We start from the raw sequence: 21,699 nt of genomic DNA, 5'->3' as shown, positions 1-21,699 counted from the left end.
TGTAGTTATTTTGATTATTTCCACCATATATCTTCCCACATTACGTGGGATTTATTGAAGACAACTTCCATTAGCTACAAATCCTATGCACTCACATAATTAAAGATGCTACTTCTTCCATGGAGAGTAGTTGATATGAAATAATGAAGAATTCTAAGTTGAGCATTTTTTATCTCACTGGCATAGCTTCTAGAAGGAAACTTCTCCCTTTTTCCAGTGATAACTTCCTATAGATAGTTTGGCTAATGTTTCTCTAGTATTTTGCAGTCTCCTACTTCGAATTCAATCTTAAGGAATTTTCCTAGATCATGAGCACTAATTTGAAAATCTTCACCATCTAAAAACACATTTAATCTATCCTCTGTAAATTCCTCTTCTTTTTTCAGTTCAGTTTTGTTAATAGCTATACTAGAATATAGTTCCTTAATCAGAGTTGGACTGTACATTCTATCTCTACATGTACTCATATATCTTAATTTCAAAGATTCAAAATATCTCTCTAAATCTTCTTTTACTCCCGGTGAATCATTAAAGCTATCCCAATCAAAAAATTTTCCACAGGAAATTATGGCATTCTCGATTCTCCAAAATCTATTAGCATGTATGTCATTTCAAAATCAAGAAGAAGAAGAAGAAGAACCAGTACCTTTCCCTGTCGTAGCTCTTGCATATGTTGATCCTTTCTCTTTCTCTATTATTTTCCTTTTGCTTCCCTTTTTCTTCTCTGCTGAATGTCCTTTGATTTTTCTTTTCTTTTTTGGAAAATGTGATGAAGAATCATCAGTTTTCCTTTTACCTTTCCCCTTTTCGACTACCTTGTGGGTGAAAGAAGTTTTTGCCATAGGTTTTTCTTTCTTAGGGTTTCTTGAGTTTCAGAGGAAAATATGGAAGGGAAAATCTAAGGTCTCTTAAGTATTTGATTTTCAATGTAACTAATTCACTAAGTAGGTGGGGGGGGGTCTTTTATGGGGAGTTATAACCGATTACTCAGGTTTTGAGTGGAAACTGTCCCGTACCCCCGGACCAGTTTTTTTTTTATTTTGAAAAATTCTTGAGCGATAGCTTATCTCTTTCACAGTTATCTTCTAATCAATTAAAGGAAGCCTTAATCGATTACACTATTTTTAACTTGAAAGCCCTTTAATTAGCACACTTGCATTAATCGGTTAAGAGAGTTGCTAACTGATTATTACCTCACTGATTTAAGTTAACCCCCATAACACAAAACTATTTTAATTGATTAGGGAAATCCTTAACTGATTAGAATGAATCTTATCTTCCATGTAGGGTCCTTTAGCTAACCAATAATAGTCACTAATCAATTGCACCAAACAATAGACATTATCATCATTGAATTTATATCATCCAAAACATCATTACTTTAGCATAATTTAGACTTCAGTAGCATCAATCATCCTTAAATCTTTCCTAATTCTACAAAATTGTTCTTCATTTAATGGTTTTGTGAAGATGTCACTAATTGATCGAAGGTGTTTACAAAATCTATTTCAATATCTCCTTTAAGCACATGATCTCTAATGAAATGATGTCTTATTTCTATGTGCTTTGTCATAAAATGTTGAACAGAATTTTTGGAGACGTTAATGGCGCTCATATTATTACAATTAATGGGGGTTTTGAGTCATTTAGTTATTGTCTAATCCATAGAATTTGTGCACAACAACTACCTAGTGATATATACTCAGCTTCAATAGTTAATAGAGCAACAGAATTTTGTTTCTTGCAAGACCAAGACACAAGCATGTTTTCAAGGAATTGACAAGTACCACTAGTGCTTTTCCGATCAGTTTTGCTACTAGCAAAATTAGCATTGGAATAGCCAAAAAGATTAAAAAATGAACCTTTTGGATACCATAACCCGAAGTTTTGAGTATCCAAGAGATATTTAAATATTCTTTTCACTGCAGTCAAATGTGATTCCTTGGGACATGATTGAAATCTTGCACATAGGCATACACTAAATAATATATCAGGTCTACTTGTAGTAAGATAAAGAAGTGAACCAATCATACCTCTATAGAGCTTTTGGTCCACATATCTTCCTTTATCATGTTTGTCAAGCTTTGTGGAAAGGCTCATAAGAATTCCAATTGACTTCATATTCATCACACCGAACTTTTTCAGCATTTCTTTGGTATACTTTTCTTGGTTGATGAATATTCCATCTTCACATTGCTTGATTTATAGACCAAGGAAGAACTTTAGTTCTCCTATCATGCTCATTCCAAATTCTCCCTGTATTTTTTTAGCAAAATTCTCATACAACCTTTCAATAGTAGCACCAAATACTATATCATCAACGTAAATTTGAATAACAATCAAATTAGTCTCATTTTTCTTAATAAACAAAGTATTATCACCACTTCCCCTAGAATATCCATTTTCAATAAAAAACTTAGAAAGTTTAACATACTAAGCTCTAGGAGCTTGTCTTAGTCCATAGAGAGCTTTATGCAATTTGTATACATTATCAATTTTATCAAACACTTCAAAATTAGGAGGTTGTTCAACATATACCTCTTCTTGTATAAAGCCATTAAGAAATGCACTTTTAACATCCATTTGAAACAATTTAAAGTTCATAAGGCATGCATAGGCAAGTAAAAGTCTAATAGCTTCTAGTCTAGCTACGGAAGCAAATAATCAGTACATTCTTCTTGATTATAGCCTTGAACAACTAACCTTGTCTTATTTCTTACCACATTTCCCAACTCATTCATCTTGTTATTAAATCCCATTTTGTTCCAAAAAATAGATGGTTGGTTAGCCTTGGAACTAAAATCCACACCTTGTTCCTTTCAAATTGGCCTAATTCTTCTTGCATTGCAATCATCCAACTATCTTCCTTTTCAGCTTCCTCAAAGTTCCTTAGTTCCACTTGTGATATGAATGCTAGGTACTCACAAGCTTCTCTTAATCCCCTTCTAGTTTTGACACCATCCGAGGGATCACCTATTATGAGTTCTTGAGGATGACTCCTTACTAATCTCCAGATTTTAGGAAGATCATTGTGCTGTTCTTCAATTTTTTGCAAGTCTTCTAGTGGTGGTTCATTATCATCTTTCTCTTTCAAGCTTTCTCCATCATTTTCTTTGTTGTCCAAGCTCATCTTCTCCATTTTCTTCTCAATGTCATCTGCATCATCATCATCAAGCACTACCTTTCTTTGTGCATCATTAGTCTCATCAAAAACAATATGAATTCACTCTTTTATAACTATAGTTCTTTTGTTAAACACTCTATATGCTTTAGAATTCAATGCATAGCCCAAGAAAATTGCCTCATCACTCCTAGCATCAAACTTTTCCAAGGTGTGTTTTCCATTATTTAAGACAAAACATTTGCATCCAAAACTCCTTAGATGAGAAATATTTAGTGTTCTTACTTTGTAAAGCTTATAAGGGGTTCTAGAAATCATGGCTCTAATGGAAACTCTATTCAATATATAAGCTGCAGTGTTTACAACTTAAGCCTAAAAATATTTTGGCAAGTTATTTTCACAAAACATTGTTCTTGCCATTTCTTTTAAAGTCCTATTTTTTCTTTCAACAACTCTATTTTGCAGTGAAGTTCTAAGAGTAGAAAAATTGTGATCAAAACCATTTTCATTGCAAAAGATTTCAAAACTATCACTTTTAAATTCACCACTATGATCACTTCTAACACCAACAATGGTGAGGCCTTTTTCATTTTGAACTCTTCTACAATGCTTAATAAAAATTGGCAATGCATCATCTTTATGAGTAAGAAAATGTGCCCATATAAATCTAGAGTAGTCATCAATAATAACAAAGCTATATGACTTGCCTTTTAAACTAGCAACAGTGATTGGTCCCAAAAAGTCAATGTGTAGTAATTCAAGTGGCTTAGAAGTTGATATGACTTTCTTCGATTTGAAAGAACTTCTAACTTGTTTTTCAAATAGACATGCATCACAAACTTTGTCACTCCCAAATCATATCTTTGGAAGTCCAATGACTAAGTCTTTTCTCAAAAGTTTTGAAATGGTAGGCATACTAGTATGTCCTAGTCTTCTATGCCACAACCAACTATCACATACATCATTGGCAATAAAGCAAGATTCACAAGTCTTAATTTCATCAAGAAAGATAACATACATATTCTTTATTCTTTTACCAATGAATGCAACTTTGTTAGTGTTAACATTAATTACTTGACATCTATGTGAATCCAAACATGACATCCATGTGAATCCAAGCATACTCTAAAGCCTCTATCACAAAGTTAACTAATACTTAGCAAATTATGTTTTAGGCCTTTAACATATAGCACATGCTTGATTTGAGTTTGTAATAAGTTACTAATGGTTCTAATTCCTTGGATAACACCCTTGGAGCCATCACCAAAGGAAACACTACCACTTTTGTTTCTATCAAGCTTGGAAAACAAGTTCTCATTCCCAGTCATATGCCTTGAGCAGCCACTGTTTAAGAACCAAGGTTGCCTTTCCTTAGGTTGAGCTTCTAAACATTGATCTTTTTGTCCTTGCTCAACCTACAAAACAGATTTTCAGGTTTTCTTTAAAGGTACCCATACTTTGATGGGTCCTTGGGGGTAACAATCACATAGGATCCTTTTGGAACCCAAACCAATTTCGTTCTAGAAAAGATTATATTAGAATGAAAACATTCATAAGGCAAATGACCCTTCCTACCACACACATAACAGTGACATGAGACAACATTCTTTTTTTTTTGAAGGTTTGTTTTCTTTTTAAACTCTTCTTTATCTTTTAATTTCATTTTCGACCTTTGCTCTCTATCAGCTTTAAGTGTAGTATTTTGATCAACAGCACTTTGTAACTCTAAGCATTTAAAGTATGTGCAGTGTTTTTAAACATTCAAAATCAGTTTTGGATTGTTCAAGTTCTATTTGAAGTATGTTTTTTTGTTCAAAGACAGAGTTTATTCAAACTTAATTTTCTCTAATACGTGATTCAATGCAACAATCTTTTTCTTCATAGTTTTATATGTCAAGGTAAGTTTCTTGAATTCAGCACATAAGCAGTCATATTCATCTTGCAAGTCGTCATAGGAAATGTCAAATGAATTAGAAGTTATCTCAATTTCTTTTTCCTTTGCCATCAAGCAGAAATTAGCTATTTCTTTTAATTTTTCTTTTTCCTCTTCTGAACTTGATGAATCACTATCAAACCATGTTGCTGCTACCATTGCTCTTTTTGGTTTCTTCATTTTCTTTAAGGTGTCTTCTTTGAGTAATGGGCATTCTGATATGAAGTGTCTTGGTTTTTTGCCTTCAAAACACACCATCTCATCATTCTTGCTGAAATCATCCTTGTGCATATTTTTCCAAGAAAGACCTTGATCCTTCCTATAATATTTTCTTCCAAACTTTCTGCCTTTTTGTCCCATTAACTTTCTAAATTTTTTGGCCATCATAGCTAGCTTTTCATCATCATCACTTGATAGCTCTTCTAATTCTTCCTCTAGTTAGCTAATCTTAAGTGCTAGGTTTTTCTTCTTCTTTTTGGCTTCTTTCTTTTCCTCTTCTTCTTCTTCTTTCATTTCAAGTTCATGTGTGAGGAGTGAGCCACAAATTTCATCAGGTGTGACCACATTGAAATCTTTAGCCTCTTGAATAGCTATAACTTTGGGCTTTCAACTTTTGGGGAGACATCTAAGTAATCTTTTCATTAATTGATAACTCTATAATATAGAGTTATTTTGGCTTAATTTTGATAGTAATTTAGCTTAGTTCTTGTAGCAATGTATAGAAATTAGTAGGTTTTATTTAAATTATTTTAAATTGGTTAATTTAAGTGAGTTAATCTAATCATAGTTAATTTTATGCTTGATTTGGTGTCAATGTGGTTAAGATAGGTTGTTACTAATTTATTTGTACCTTTGTAACTGTTTAATGAAGGAAGAATTTTAATGGAAAAAGAAGAGCAATTTCAAGGTGTAGACTTTTACCGCACATATTTTGGTATTTCAACCATAACTCTCTCTACAGAGCTCCAAATGAAGTGATTCTTAGACCATTGGAAAGATAAGAGAAAAAAATACAACTTTTATGTTTACTACTTTTACCAGTTCAGCCTAAAAGGTGGTCAAAAATCTTATTAAATTTGACATACTGTAGTAGTCTTAGAGCAATTACAATTTATGTTAATTAATTGGGCAAGGCTGCGATCCACGTAGTCTGATGAGAAAATCTTGAATGGAATTGACTTCTTTCTTTACCCAACTTGGCCTAACTTCAAAGCCTATAAAAACAACCTTTTAGAAAACTTTTAAAAAAAGAGAAAATGAAACACCATATTAACAGGTGAGAGTCCAACCACAAAGTTATTGAAGCTAAGAAGAATTTGAAGGATTGAAGGAGATTTGAAGATCAAGAATACAATTCTTGGGTTTTTCTATCCTTTTGTTATTTTCTTTTTTCTCTTAGTTTGATTTTAATGTTTAAATTTTATTCAATAATGATGTGTGACTTGATAGGGAACTAAGTTGTTAATCTAAGATTATGATTGAACTCAATATGTAGTTTGAATTATTTATCTCTCTTTTACTTATGTTTGATAGATTTAAGTTGTTTATTTTATTCTGTTCTTAATGCTTCTTGTTGACTGGCCACCAATTAGATTGAATTGAAAATCTAGGTTAAACATTGACGAAGGAAATTTAGATAGACCTTGAATAGAATAGCGTATGATCGAATACACTTAGTTGATTAGGTGGTTTGATGTGCATATAGGGTAGACATACACCTATAAGCCATACATAGCCAAAATTAGAGTATAAACTTAATGAATCTTTCTTCAATATAATTTGCATAGACATATAGTAAATTAATTAACAAAGGTACTTTTATGAGAAACTCGACAGAGACTTGTAAATAATTTAAGACTCTAGGTTAGTAACTTAATCCATTAAACTAGGATAAGAAAGAGAGAGAGAGAGAGACAATATTCAGATGAAGTATTAAAGGATATCATAATCTTAGGTTTGGTAATCACTAAAAGTTAATAATTCTGTTAATATATTTTAGATTAGTTTTAGTTTTTAGTTTATTAGTTTTAAATTTTAAGTTTAATTGTTTAGATAAAATTAGGGTGTGTTAATTTTAGTAGTTAACAGTAAGGATTAATTTAATTCTCTGTGGGATCGACACTCTACTTATCTCTATATTATCTTTGCAATACGTATACTTGCGTAGGTAAAAAATTGAACAACACTAACTCATGTTCAGGGATGGTTTTTCCAAGTTGATTGAGCTTGTTTGTAATATTGGTAAACCTATCCAACATGTTAGTAACATCTTCACCTGGTTCCATTTTAAACATTTCATAATTATAGGTAAGTAAGGCAACTTCGGACACCTTTGCTTAAGGCGTCCTTTCATGAATGACTCTAAGTTTTTCCCAAATCTCTTTGGCTGTATTACAGCTAGAGATTTTGTTGAATTCCAAAGGAATGACTGCACAATGAAGGGTGTTAATGGCCTTAAAATTTTTTTGGACCTTTTTGACTTCATCCTCAGTCCATTCAGCTCTAGGCTTAGGCATTTTCTCACTAGTAACAAAACTAGGTGAGGTGGGAATATATGGTCCTTCCATAATAACATCCCACATTTCATAGTCAAGGGCTCTAATGTATATAGACATCCTAGTACTTCAATAGGCATAATTTGACCCATCAAATAGAGGAGGCCTATTTGTAGATTTTCCTTCAGTAACAACTAACTTTTGCAAAGCCATGTGGATCTTCCTTAAGAATATAAAGCCTTAAATTTGAGGGTATGGCTTTGATACCACTTGTTGATCCCAATGGAATGCTAGAGGGGGGTGAAGAGCACTAAAAATTTTAAGTTCAGCCCTTTTTGAAAGATAAACCTTTTAACCAATTAGAGGAGAGTGAAAATAAAGCTTGTAGTGGATAAAAGACACTAAGTAAGGAACGGTAAAGAGAAGTGGACAAAACAAAGCTATTTACAATGGTTCAATCCCTTTGACCTACATCCACTACCTTGATCTCCTAATAAAGGATTTTAAACCCAACTTCACTAAACTAGTGGAATTAACAGCTTCCACCAAGCTTTTACAAGGTAAATTTCTAATCCAAGCTCTAATCCCTTACAATAAGCTTTAAAGTATTTCCCACACTCTAATTTCCCAAGAAAGAGAAGAAAAAGAAGTACAACTAAGTGCCTTCACAAGTCTGGACAGATTACAATCTAGCTCAAACACTTTATCTAGAATTGGAATGAAGAACAAGTATTTTTGGTAAAGAATAGTTGGCTTTTTGCTCAAAGTAGCTTTTTTTTCTTTAAATCTTCCAAAAACTCTCTTTTCTTTGACTGTTGGAACTTCCTTTTATACTTGGGGAGTCAAATTTTTCTATTGGAGACAGTTTTTAGCTGTTAGGAACAACTCTGATACACTTTTAGCTATTATTTTATCCTCTAGTGTTTAAATTCGAAAAGAGAGACAAACTTCAGCTAATTGGTTATAGGCAGCTCTAACCGATTATAGACTTTCTGTCTTGCACTGTCCTTGATAACTTTATGATAAAGAGTTATTTGGGTTTAATTTTGATAATAAATTAGCTTAGTTCCTGTAGTAATGCATAGAAATTAGTATATTTTATTTAATTATTTTAAATTAGTTAGTTTAGGTGAGTCAATCTAATCTTAGTTAATTTTATGCTTAAATTGATGTTAATGTGGTTAAGATAGGTTGTTGTTGATTTATTTGTGTTTTTGTAGATATTTGATGAAAGAAGAATTTTAGTGAAAGAAGAAGAGCAATTTTGAGGTGTAGACTTTCACTGCACATGTTTTGATATTTCTACCATAACTCTCTCTATAGAGCTTTAAATGAAGCAATTCTTGAATCATTGGAAAGACAAGAGAAAACTCTACAACTTTCATATTTACCACTTTACCAGTTCAACCTGGAAGATGGTCAAAGATCTTGTCAAATTTAATGCACTATAGCAGTCATAGAGCAATTATGATTTCTGTTAATAAATTGGGCAAGGCTGCGGCCCACATAGTCAGATGAGGAAATCCCAACTAAAATTGACTTCTTTCTTCACCCAACTTAGCTTAACTTCAAAGCCTATAAAAATAACCTTTCAGAAGACTTTTAAAGGAGAAGAAAAAGGAATAAAACACCAAATTGATAATTGAGAGTTCAGTCACAAAGTTATTGAAGCAAAGAAGAATTTGAAGGATTCAAGGAGATTTGGAGATCAAGAATACAATTCTTAGGTTTTGCTATCTTTTTGTTATTTTCTTATTTTTCTTAGTTTGATTTGAATGTTTAAACTTCATTCAATGATGATGTGTGACTTGATAGGGAACTAAAATGTTAATATAAGATTATGACTGAACTCAATACGCAGCCTGAACTATTTATCTCTCTTTTACTTATGTTTGATAGATTTAAGTTGTTTATTTTATTCTGTTCTTAATGCTTCTAGTTGATTAGCCACCAATTAGATTGAATTGGAAACCTAGGTTAAACCTTGACGAAGGAGATTTAGGTAGACCTTGAATAGAATAGCGTATGATCAAATACACTTAGTTGATTAGGTGGTTTGATTTTCATATAAGGTAGACATACACCTATAAGCCATATGTAGCCCGGATTAGAGCACAAACTTAATGAATCTTTCTTCAATATAATTTGCATAGACATATAGTAAATTAATTGAGGAAGGTATTTTTATGAGAAACTCGACAGAGACTTGTAAATAACTTAAGACTCTAGGTTAGCAACTTAATCCATTAAACGCAACCGAGCATTTACCTTAGTGGTTGGTGCATAATCCCCTTTACTTAAGAGCAGGGTTCAAATCCCCCCTCCCTCAATTATAAAAAAAAAAACTTAACCCATTAAACTGAATTAAGAGAGAGAAAAAGGTAGACAATATTTAGATAAAGTATTGAGGGATATCATAATCTTAGGTTTGGTAGTCACTCAAATTTAATAAAGTAAATTTGCTAATAGATTTTAGATTAGTTTTATGTTTAGTTTATTAGTTTATTAGTTTTAATTATATTTTTAATTATTTAAATAAGATTAGGTTGTGTCAATTTTAGTACTTAACGAAAGGAGTTAAAACAATTCTTTGTGGGAACGATACTTTACTCATCACTATATTATATTTGTGATACGTATACTTACATGGGTAAAAAATTAAACAACAATCCTGCTGTTGTTTTCTCTGCTCTAACTGATTACAGGAGGCTTTAACTAATTAAGAGTTTTTTGTCTTCAGACTTTCTCTAATTGGTTATGGCAGGCTCTAACTGATTACAAACCTTTTGTTTTCACTTCTCTACACAGTAGTCTTCCTCTAATTGGTCAGCACGTCCCTTGACTGATTGAACCTTCACTTCTTTCAACCACAACCAATTAAAATCACCTTTAATCAACTAGAAGTTCTTTGAAAATTAAACTTTTCCGTTTTAGCTCCCTTCAACGGTCAATAATATTTTCAAACTTGTTTTTGGCACTTGAAGATACTAGGACCTTGTGCTTTAACCGATTATCAGACTTCTTAACTGATTAGCATTTTTATGTTTTGCTTCAACTTATCACACAGCCACTCCTTAACTGATTAAGGTGACTTGATAATCAATTACTAAGGTTCTATCTTTGTTCATTACTTGCCTTCTCCTTTTTCGACCAATTAACTTCTTCTTTTAATTCAACAAGCTTCTTGACTTACTTTTAATTAACCGCTTTGTTAGGGTTATAAAATTAAATCCTACACACTTAAATTATAAAGTTAAATATTAATGAATGAGATATGTTTTGTTATCATCAAAAACATATGAAGTACACAAAACATTAATATATTTAATTAAAGTTTAACTTTAATAAAAAGAAGTTATTTAAGTGAGTCTAATTTAAGAAAGTACAATGTTAAGTTGTTCGTGGGGAGTGCAAATAGACAATAGGGAGTGCCAATAGCCTCTCCCTTTAATGTAATGTGTTTTATTTTAAATTTTTTTATAATAATGATGTTCAATATTTAATGACATTTTATGTCAAAAATAAAAAAATATTAAATGAAAAAGAGTAAGATTATTAAGAGATTTTACGAACCTAAATATGGTAATCCATTAAAGGCTTTTTCTTTTTTGTCAAAAAGTTAGAACAAGATCCAAAATTTCAAAGCCACCAACCATCCAAACAAAGAGAGAAACAATCCAATTGAAACAGTATTATAAAGTAATAGTCCTCTAGTGAAGATATTAACTTATGGCAAGACTGGCTCCAAACAAAGATTTTTTTTTTTTGCTTGTTTTGGATTAAGTAAATGAGAGCGATCATCGTTTGAAAAATCATAAGTCAATGTAGAAAACAGTTTAACCAATTAGTCCAACTGTTGGAAAAATATCTTTAGGAACTTTCTTCTTATTTTTCAAAAACTAGCAATGGGTATAGGACCTTTCAATAATAGCACCAAAATATTTTTTTTTAATTAGAAGATGGGGAATCAAACTCTGTTATTTAAGCAGGGGATTATGCACCAATCAATAAGTCAAATGCTTAAATGTAGCATTAAAATAATTCAAATGTTAAAACTTATTAATCAATGATGTAAATGTCAGAATGAATTCGAAAATCGTTTGTCTTACTTTTTATTTTAATAATAAATGTGTATATATTATAAACATTTTATTTGCAAAAGAATTTTATATAATTTAATCTAGAATATTATTTTGATAATTGCACGTATTACACAAAGATAAAACAAAATAGTAAGTGGCTAGCATACAAGTCGGAATTTTTTCTAACATGTATGATGATTTAATTAGTTTATATATGTTTCAGAGTTATGTAATTGGTTTATGATTTTTTTTTTTTGAGAATTAACAATCTATCAAGATTTAGGTAGAAAGCAATAAAAAAATCGTCAAAATTTCTTGTATAACTAAACAAATAAATGGTTTCATATATAAATTGTATAAATTATTAAAATTTTATTAGAATAAAGAAACAGATAAAAGAAAGAAGAGTAACATTTTATTTCAACTTAATGCTCATTTTAGAAGTAATAACATAACTTTTACTCATTTTCTATTCTCTTTTTTATCTTTGGCATACTTGGACTTAAATTATAAAACAAAGGCAACCACTAGGGCCCTGTCTTGGAATTTAAATCTTATGGAATTCTTGGTTCCATTACCATTTTTAATTTTTTATTTTTCTAAGCCATCTCTACAAAGAGGGGGAAGGTTAAGCTTAACAAAAGAAATAATAAGATAGGTCAAATAAGCAAAATGAGGGATATTATAAAATAAAGAACAAAATGGTATGCAAAAAGAAAACCCATAGAAACATAGCTCAAAATACAAAGCAAAGTTTGGAAATTACCATACAAAATTCTAGAGGGACATGATTTTTTCTTGTTATCAAAGTACAAAGATAATGTGATAAAATGAAAAGTTTCATAACTTAGGCTATATTTAAGCTAATTTCATTTGAAGAAAGAAGTGATGAAGTTGGATCCTCACTTGGATTGTTATCAACATGATCCTCACTTGATATTTCAAAAGGAAGTTGAAAAGGTTTAGGGGGCATCTAAAGGAGCTCAACATCAGTTTCAAGCATCTCTAAGACTTTGCTCATTGAAGGACGATCATTAGGCTTCACTTGTATACACCAAAAAGCTGTTATTATCATCTTCCTCACAATTATCTTTTCACCATCTGAAACCTCTCCCATCTCAATGCCCTTTTCTTGATGAAATCGGCCATAAATCCATGAGGGGAAGTATATTTGACTTAAGTGTTCGGCAAGCACATTCAAATTCCTCCTTCTTCCTACCATTTCCATTAATAGCATTCCAAAACTATAAACATCAGCCTTATACGAGATGCCTCCAATGTTTTTGTAAACCAATTCAGGAGCAATGTATCCTATTGTGCCTCGTGCTGCTGTGAGAGATACGATGCTATCATCTACAAAATAAAGTTTAGCAAGACCAAAATCTGAAACTTTTGGGATAAAGTTCTCATCTAGAAGAATATTGTGTGGCTTGATATCAAAATGTAAAATTTGCATGTCACATCCTTGATGTAAATATTCAATTCCTTGAGCCACCCCAAGCGCAATATCAAACATTCTTTGCCAACTTAAGGTGATTTTGTTTTCTTCTGCAAATATGATCTTATCTAAAGATCCATTTGACATAAAGTCATATACAAGAGCTTGTTTTGATCCCTCTACACAAAATCCAATAAGTTTTACGATGTTAACATGATGAATCCTCCCAATTGTTGCAACTTCGTTAATGAAATCTTGCCCATTAGCTTTCTTGCCCAATAACTTTATTGCTACGAGATGACCGCTGCAAAGTTTTCCTTTAAACACTGAACCATAACCACCTTGACCTAATTTATCTCGAAAATTTCTAGTCATTTTTCTTATTTCACGATAAGCATACCTAATAGGTATTAAATTATTTTGATTTTGAAGGAACTCTTCAATTATATCATCCGCACATAAATGTCTCCTCCGCAATTTGTACATAGCAAGCGCAATCAAGCAAGATATCCCCAGCAAAGTTCTACTTCCTTTTCAAGAAAATTGTTGGAACATGTATTAGCATCTTTGAATGAGCATGGTTGCAAAAGACAAATTAAGGGGAAAAAAAAAAAGAAAAAGAGAGAATTATTGGATCCCCAAAATGTACAATATTCGTGTAACATCTTAATGCTCCCCTAGTTGTAAATAATTGAGAACACTGATATTGCTCAATTCTTTTGCAAAGCTAAAACTTACCTGTAATTCCAAGACAGAGAAAATACGTTCCTGTAGAAAGACACCATGACAAAAAACAAAATATAGATTATTTCAACTGAACGAACAAAGAGACAAATCCAATAAGAACAATTCTGTTTGAACAATGCAAAAGCATACTTTTAGGTGGATATTTTGTATTACTGGATACATGAGGGCCATGCATAAGAAAATATACATAGCTGTCCATATAGTTTGTCAATGCATACTTCACCGATGCCAATCTACAATATTCAACACAACAAGAATCAATAAATGAATTAGTAACAAAGGAAAATAAACTAAGAAACTTTTTCCCTGTTTGGGCGATTAGAAAATACAAAAAGAAATATATGAACCCGAAAAGAATTTAAAATGTTAAAAATGAAACATAATGAACATTATGTTTTCATTTTTATTTTTCTTTTCCGCTGCCAAAAGAAGTTTATTAAGCAACAGAGCTACAAAAGCAGAAAACATTATGTTAGCATATCTAACCTTATTTGAAAGTGAGAGATATTAAAGCCGAATTTTGATATAAACTGTCGTTTGAATCAGCAAACTTACAATGACATGAATTCAAAATTTTCAAAATCCAAATTGCAGAAAATTAAAAAAAGGGAAACTTTTCATTCAAGATAATTATTTGACCACAATTTTTCAAGTTAGAATTTGAAGTCCCAACCAAACACAACCTAAGAAAATAGAATTGAAATCCTTGAGAATTTTTACGTCGTATGAAATATTGAAGGTTTATCCTCCAAGCAAATCCAACCATGGTCGTCCCATGAGTAATCAACGCCAATTGATAGCTTTTCGTAGATATCCAAAGTAGATAGACCTGTGATATTCTGAATTATAACTCGAACCCTCTCGGCTATGACTGTGCAAAACGGATTGAAATCGCGGGTTGGTGTTTCTTGATCTAAAAAGTAAAAGTAGGGAGGTGGATGGGAAGAGCTGTTGGTGCAAAGAGAGGCATCAACGTACAGAGAAGAATTCGTTGGTCTTGTGCAATTGACAAGATGCATGTCCCTAGAAGGTACATAAAATGATCCATTTGGATACTTTGGATAATCAAACCATATGGGATCACATGGACTATCATAAAAAGGAAGAGCAGAAGAGCGCGGGAGGGAGCAAATATCCGCATCCAGGCTCCCATCCACCAATCGGATCGTAAAATTAGAATAAAAGATTTCCTTGACATAGAATTTCCCATTTTCCCTGACCCATATGGTGCGATTATCATTCTCACACTCCAATTCGACCCTATAATCACGGTCATTACACTTGGGCTGACTTTTTAATTGGAAAGGGTGACTGATGGTAAGGTTTCCACACAAAGAAGAGCCGCCGCAGTCCTTGTTTTCACTCGCAGCGAGGCAAGCATTAGGGAACAGAAGTAAAGCAAGGATCGTGGGCTAAGCAATGGCAGTTCTGTTTTTGGTTTCGTCATTGTAAAATTTGGACGTGGAAGAGCGAGAATGAGGCAGTAACAAGTTTTAACTGTTAAGTCAAGGATATATAAAAGCATTGGGTCGTTTTTGTCTTCAATATTCCAACGACCATTTCGATGAAAGCACGTATAAGTAAATGATATACATTAAGTCAAGGAAAAATAAAAGCATTGGGTCGTTTTTGGATTAAGTAAATGATAGCAAGTCATCGTTTGAAAAATCAAAGTCAAGCTCTTGGAAAATATTTTTAGGAATGTTCTTCTCATTTTCCGAAAACCAGCAGTGGGTATAAGTAGGACTCTCAATAATAGCACCAAAATAATTCAAATGTTAAAACTTATTAATCAATGATGTAAATATCAAAATGAATTCCGAAATCATTTGTTTTACTTTTTATTTTAATAATATATTTTTATATATTATATAAATTTTATTTGCAAAAGAAGTTTACATAATTTAATCTAGAATATTATTTTGACATTTGCACATGTTACACAAAGATAAAATAAAAGAGTAAGTGGCTAGCGTAAATGTCGAAATTTTTTCTAACATATATGATGGTTTAATGAGTTCATATATGTTTCAGAGTTATTTAATTGTTATTTTGATTTGTACTTTTAAATGTATTCTCATTTAAAAAAAAAGGGTTAATTCCACTATATTGTAAAGTTCAAATTTGTATTAGATTTGGTCATTTTAATAACTAAAATAAAATTTTCAATAAAAACCCATTACAATGAGGGGTTTAATTTCAAATTTTGAAAAAAGTTATTTGATAGAATTTTGTGACTAATCTTATTTTTTTTAGACAACTATATCTATCAATGCTACATTTTAATGAAAAGAATACCTTTGTTTTGGAATAAAAAATTTATTGATAAATCATGATTGCGATACAGACTCCCCACATATCGCTCACCAGTAGGGTTGACACATCTATTGGTGGAGACTAACACAAAAAATTATCAGAACCTAATTAAATCAAAGCCTAAATTAGCTATAAAATCAGCTACTTTGTTCTCCTCCCTATAAACGTGACTTAAACTAACCTCCCATTGTCTACTTAGCAAGTCTTTGATTGCTCTAATTACATCTAACTTAGAGCAAGGATGCACAGATCACAGATGAAGTATTCAGGACCTGAACCACTGCCTTATTATCAACCTGTAACTTAACTCCGCGGAAACCTTGCTCCCAAGTCATCTTGAGACCTTGAAGAACTTCCCACAACTCTACACGATATGCTGTACATGTGCCTAATTTGTATGCACATCGCACTATCCATGTACCATCTGAGCTTCTCAAAACTCCTCCAACAGAAGCAGCCCCCATTCCACTCTTGTAAGCCCCGTCTGATTTCACTGCTATCCAGTCTACAGGTGGTGGTATCCATCCCACTAACTGGTCCTCCACTTTGTAAGGTACGAGTTAACCATGTATTATGCGTTGCCACTGCCATACTTTTGATAACACTCAATCGCCCTTTAATGGAGATTTCACCTTCAAAGATAAATAAATTTCTCCACTTCCAAGTATACCAGCAGGCTATACCAAAAACAATGTTCCAAGGGACATAAAAAATGAAGAAATTACTTTGGCTAAGGTTCACAGACAACCATTCTAACAACGTTGCTTGAAAAACTGGTATATACTGTTTTGGGGCAACAGACGCATCCAGAGAGCTGCTGCAGCAGGACAATCCTTAAGCAAATCGAGACTTGATTCCTTAATAACACGACATTGCGGGCTTGAAGCATCAGACGATAGCCTATGTTTCACTCTTTCTGCATTTGTCAAAACACGATTGTGTAAAAATGAAAAAGGAAAACACATAGTCTTTGAGGACCACTCCATCCCCTAGCTAAACTCCACATTTTTCTATTCTCTGTACTGCCAGACTCAAATAAACTCTTTTGTTGTTCATACGCTGAGGATATAGTATAGTATCCAAATAAGGACGAAGCACAATACAGCACATCAAGGGAAACGGACAAGCTGGGAGGAATTATGTAAACAATTTGCTACACCACTTCAGCTGGTAACACATCAGTTTGTCACTCCTTATCCCAATCTTCAGTCGGTATCATGTAATCCCTTACCCGTTCCCTCATATCTGCCATAAGTCCCATGTTTGTAATAATATTAAATAACGGTACATCTCCTACCCATATATCAATCCAACAACTAACGGATACTCCACCCCCAATTGACCATCTCAGGTGTTTAATGAACTCACACCATAACCTGCTCATCGATCTCCACAAATTTAAACAACCACTTCACATAATGTGATCTGAGTATCTAGCCCTGTTAAAATTATATTTATGCACAAGTACCCTCACCTAAAGTGCATCAGGTTTGGATGTCAGCTCCCAGCATAATTTTAGAATGAAGGCATCGTTCATTAGGGATAAACTTCGAATACCCATACCTCCTCCTGCTTTTGGCTTAAAGTGTACTCCACCGCAACATATGTACCTTCTTGCTATGATTTTCACCATGCCAAAGAAAATTCCTACACAATAACTTAATTTTTTTACAAAATTTCCAACGGAATAGAAACTATTTGCATTGTGTGTAGTGGGATACTGGATAGCATTGATTTAACAAGAGTTAAGTGTCTCGATAAGATAAAGACGATGTTTTTCATACACATAAACGGCTCTTAACTTTATCGATCCAATACTTGTAAATATTAGCACTCTTTCTCCCATGCAACAAGGGGACCTCAAGATGTTAATTGATGTAGAATGTCTAGTAGATAATTTCTTGGAGTAAGCTGAGCGTTAGAAGCCAAAACGAAAAGCCCAAAAGTCATAAATGGGTATATTCATAATTTTAATATTTTTAATATTTTTCTTGTTTAGTTAGGAGTCTTACATAAGAAATATAAGTATAATAGAATTTCTATTTTATTTAATTTACTTGTATTAGGATTTTAGGATAGTCATGTTCTAATTAAAAATAGAACATTTATTTTACTTAAATCTCTTGTTAACTACTCTAGTTGTACTAGACAACTAGAAGTAGAGTTTTGTTAGAACTTGGGCCTATAATACTATAAATAGGACCATTAAGCTTAGCTTTTTTGAATCATGGAATAACATTATTAAGTTCTTCTCTCAAACTTGAGTTTAAGTTTCTACATTTGAAACTTGGTTTTAACCTTAAGGGCTTAATCAGGTGCTAGCCTTTGTTTTCACACTAACTCACTATGTCAGTTGGTATTAGAGGCGGGAAAACTGACCCAATCTAATGGCAAATGACCTAATTATGGTAGAAGGTGGTTCCCATGTCGATGATTAGGGAACTAAAACCTCGCAATTTGTAGTGCAAGATCAAGGGGTGGCATTGAAAGCTTTGGAGCAACGAATGGATCTTAGATTCCAACATTTGGAATGGCACTTTAAAGAAATTGCAAATCAACTTGATTCTCTAGGCATAGATGCCAACAGAAATTGGAATGACAAAAGGCCACGTAGTAGAGATGACGCAACTCGTGGACAGCTAATCAACAGACCTGTTCTTACAAATAGGGGTAGACAACATGTCCACATGGAAGATTTAGACGAGGAAGATGATTATTTTGCAGAACCTATGAGGTACGTAAGATATAGAAGGAATAATTATGGTGGTCGAGATACCCACAATCTCAGATTAAAGGTAGATATTCCATGCTTTAATGGAAGTTTGAATATTGAAGATTTTCTAGATTGGATTGTGAAAAAAGATAGATTTTCTGAATATATGAAAATTCCAAAAAGAAAAATGATGAGACTTCTCACCTACAGATTGAAAAATGGAGCTTCTACATGGTGGGAAAAGTTACAGTTTAGAAGGAATCATGAGGAGAAAGCACCAGTTAGAACCTGATATAAGATGAAGCAGCTGTTACAAAAAGATTTTTTTTCCACCTGATTATGAACAGATTTTATTCTACCAATACCAAAGGTGCCATCAAGGTTAGAAAACTGTACATGAGTATATTGCAAAATTTATGAGACTAGCAGAGTGGAATGACCTAAGAGAGATTAAAGAGCAACAAGTTACCAAGTATCTAGAAGGGTTGAAGCCAATTATCAAAGACAAGATAGAGGTACAGGGATTACGAAATTTATCTCAAGCAAGAAATATTGCTTTAAAGGATGAATTGATGTTGCAAGAAAAAAATAGACATGATTATTCTTGCAAGAGTTACAGTTTGGATAATTATAAAGCATCCAACAACAAGAATAAATTAGTTCATGATAGTTTTGTACACAATGACTAGTACAAGGAAGAGAAGACAATTGAAAAGTAGAAAATGACGGATGCAAAAGAAGGGCAGAAAGCTGCAAATCCCTATGCTAAACCAAATTTAGGGAAGTGTTTCAAATGCAATCAACTTGGTCATAGATCTAGTGATTGTCCTCTTAAAAAAGCAATCCATGTGGTGGAACGAAAAGAAGAGGATGATGAGATTTGTTGTGGTCCGGATGGGGATAATGACAAGTATGAGGATAATGAAAATGGTCAGAACTGTGGTGAAAAGAATGATGTTGTCTCCAAAGCAGGAGGATAATATTGAACGACATCAATTATTTCGAACCAGGTGCACTATCACTAGCTGTTTCTTTGATGTGATTATTGATAATGGTAATTACGAGAATATTATTAGTAAGGATGATATGGAAAGTTTGGGATTAAGGGCAGAGAAATACCCTAATCCATACACTATTGGCTGGATTAAGGCAGCAAAGAAGATTCATGTAACAAAACTCTGTAAGGTACCTTTTTCCATTAGTAAATACAAAGATGATGTATATTTTGATATTCTGGATATGGGTGCTTGTCACTTGTTATTCGGTAAACTTTGGCAATTTGATGTTGCAACGCAGCATGATGGAAAAGAAAACACTTATAAATTGGGAAAAGATGGCATGAAGTTTACTTTAGTGCCCATGAAGGAAAGTGCCAAAACCAAAGCTTTTAAAGTGGAGGGGCAGACTTTCTTTACCCTTACTCATTGAAGGAATGAGATAGACTATTTTCAAAAAGTGAAATGAGGTGCATGCTCTAATTGTGAAACAAGTGTTGTCAATTGAATAGGGTTAGAAAAAGTAGAGCATCAAGAAGCAATCAAACCATTATTAGAAGAACCCTTGTATCTAGATATATCCATTAATTCGGGGTCGAGTTTTTCTCAAATGAAGGAGACTAACATAAAACGTTTAGCAGATAATTTCTTGGAGCACGCTGAGCGTCAAAAGCCAAAATGAAAAGCTCAAAAGTCATAAATGGGCATATTCATAATTTTAATATTTTTCTTATTTAGTTATGAGTCCTACATACGAATTATAGGCATAATAGAATTTCTCTTTTATTTAATTTACTTGTATTAGGACTTTAGGATAGTCATGTTCTAATTAGGAATAGAACATTTATTTATTTAAATCTCTTGTTAACTACTCTAGTTGTACTAGACAACCAAAAGTAAAGTTTTGTTAGGACCTGGGTCTATAATGCTATAAATAGGACCCTTAAGCTTAGTTTTTTTGAATCATGGAATAACATTATTAAGTTCTTCTCTCAAACTTGAGTTTAAGTTTTTACATTTGAAACTTGGTTATTAACCTTAAGAGCTTAGTCAAGTGCAAGATTTTTTCTTTACGCTAACTTGTTGCGTCATTAATTACCTCCTTACATACATTCTGTGAACAAAAAAGGCCAATTTTACTATACTCACCTTCTTACTAGAACATACACAACAATCTTCCAATACTCCCTTTATTAGCTCCATTTAAGCTTCTGAAGCTTCCGTGAGGAGTTAAGATCGTTAGCAAAAAATAAAGGAGTTGCGACTGGTCCATGTTTACCCAATCTAATTGGTTTTCACATTTCCTGTTCAATAGTCTACTTAATACCATGAGCCAATCTTTCTATACATAGCATAAACAAATACAGAGCATGTGGATCTCCTTGTCGCACTCATCTCGAAAGGAACAATTCATCAAAACACGCACCATTCCATAATATATGAGAACTACAGCAATTCCAATTTCTAATTAAAATATCGACAATGTTACCTACAATTCTAGCTTCCAAGAGTGAGTCATGAATGAATTCCCACCTAAGCCTATTGTAGCCTTCTCCAAGTCAATTTTAATCATCATCCATCCCCTTCGTCCCTATTTTTGCGAAAAGAATGCATTACCTCCTAGGCAACAATTGTATTATCAACAATATGTCTCTTACGAATAAAACTGGCTAGTGGTTCATCTATCAATAGATTCATATATGGCTTTAACTTATTAGCTATAAACTTCATTAAAACTTTGAAGGCCACTGGCAGTAAACTAATGGGTCTAAATTGGGAAATGTGCTCAAGAACCCTAACTTTGGGAATCAAAACAATCAAAGAACTACACATGTTAATGCCAATCTTTGCTTCATTAA

The 21,699-nt window shown here is 32.7% G+C and overlaps 1 pseudogene; it reads right to left on the bottom strand.

Annotated features, from left to right (window-relative positions):
• On the bottom strand, positions 12,479-16,596 carry LOC18594490 (annotated as a pseudogene).

The sequence above is a fragment of the Theobroma cacao genome, chromosome 7 (assembly GCF_000208745.1).
Source record: "Theobroma cacao cultivar B97-61/B2 chromosome 7, Criollo_cocoa_genome_V2, whole genome shotgun sequence".
Classification (NCBI taxonomy): domain Eukaryota; kingdom Viridiplantae; phylum Streptophyta; class Magnoliopsida; order Malvales; family Malvaceae; genus Theobroma; species Theobroma cacao.
This window is presented reverse-complemented; position numbering and strand designations above follow the sequence as displayed.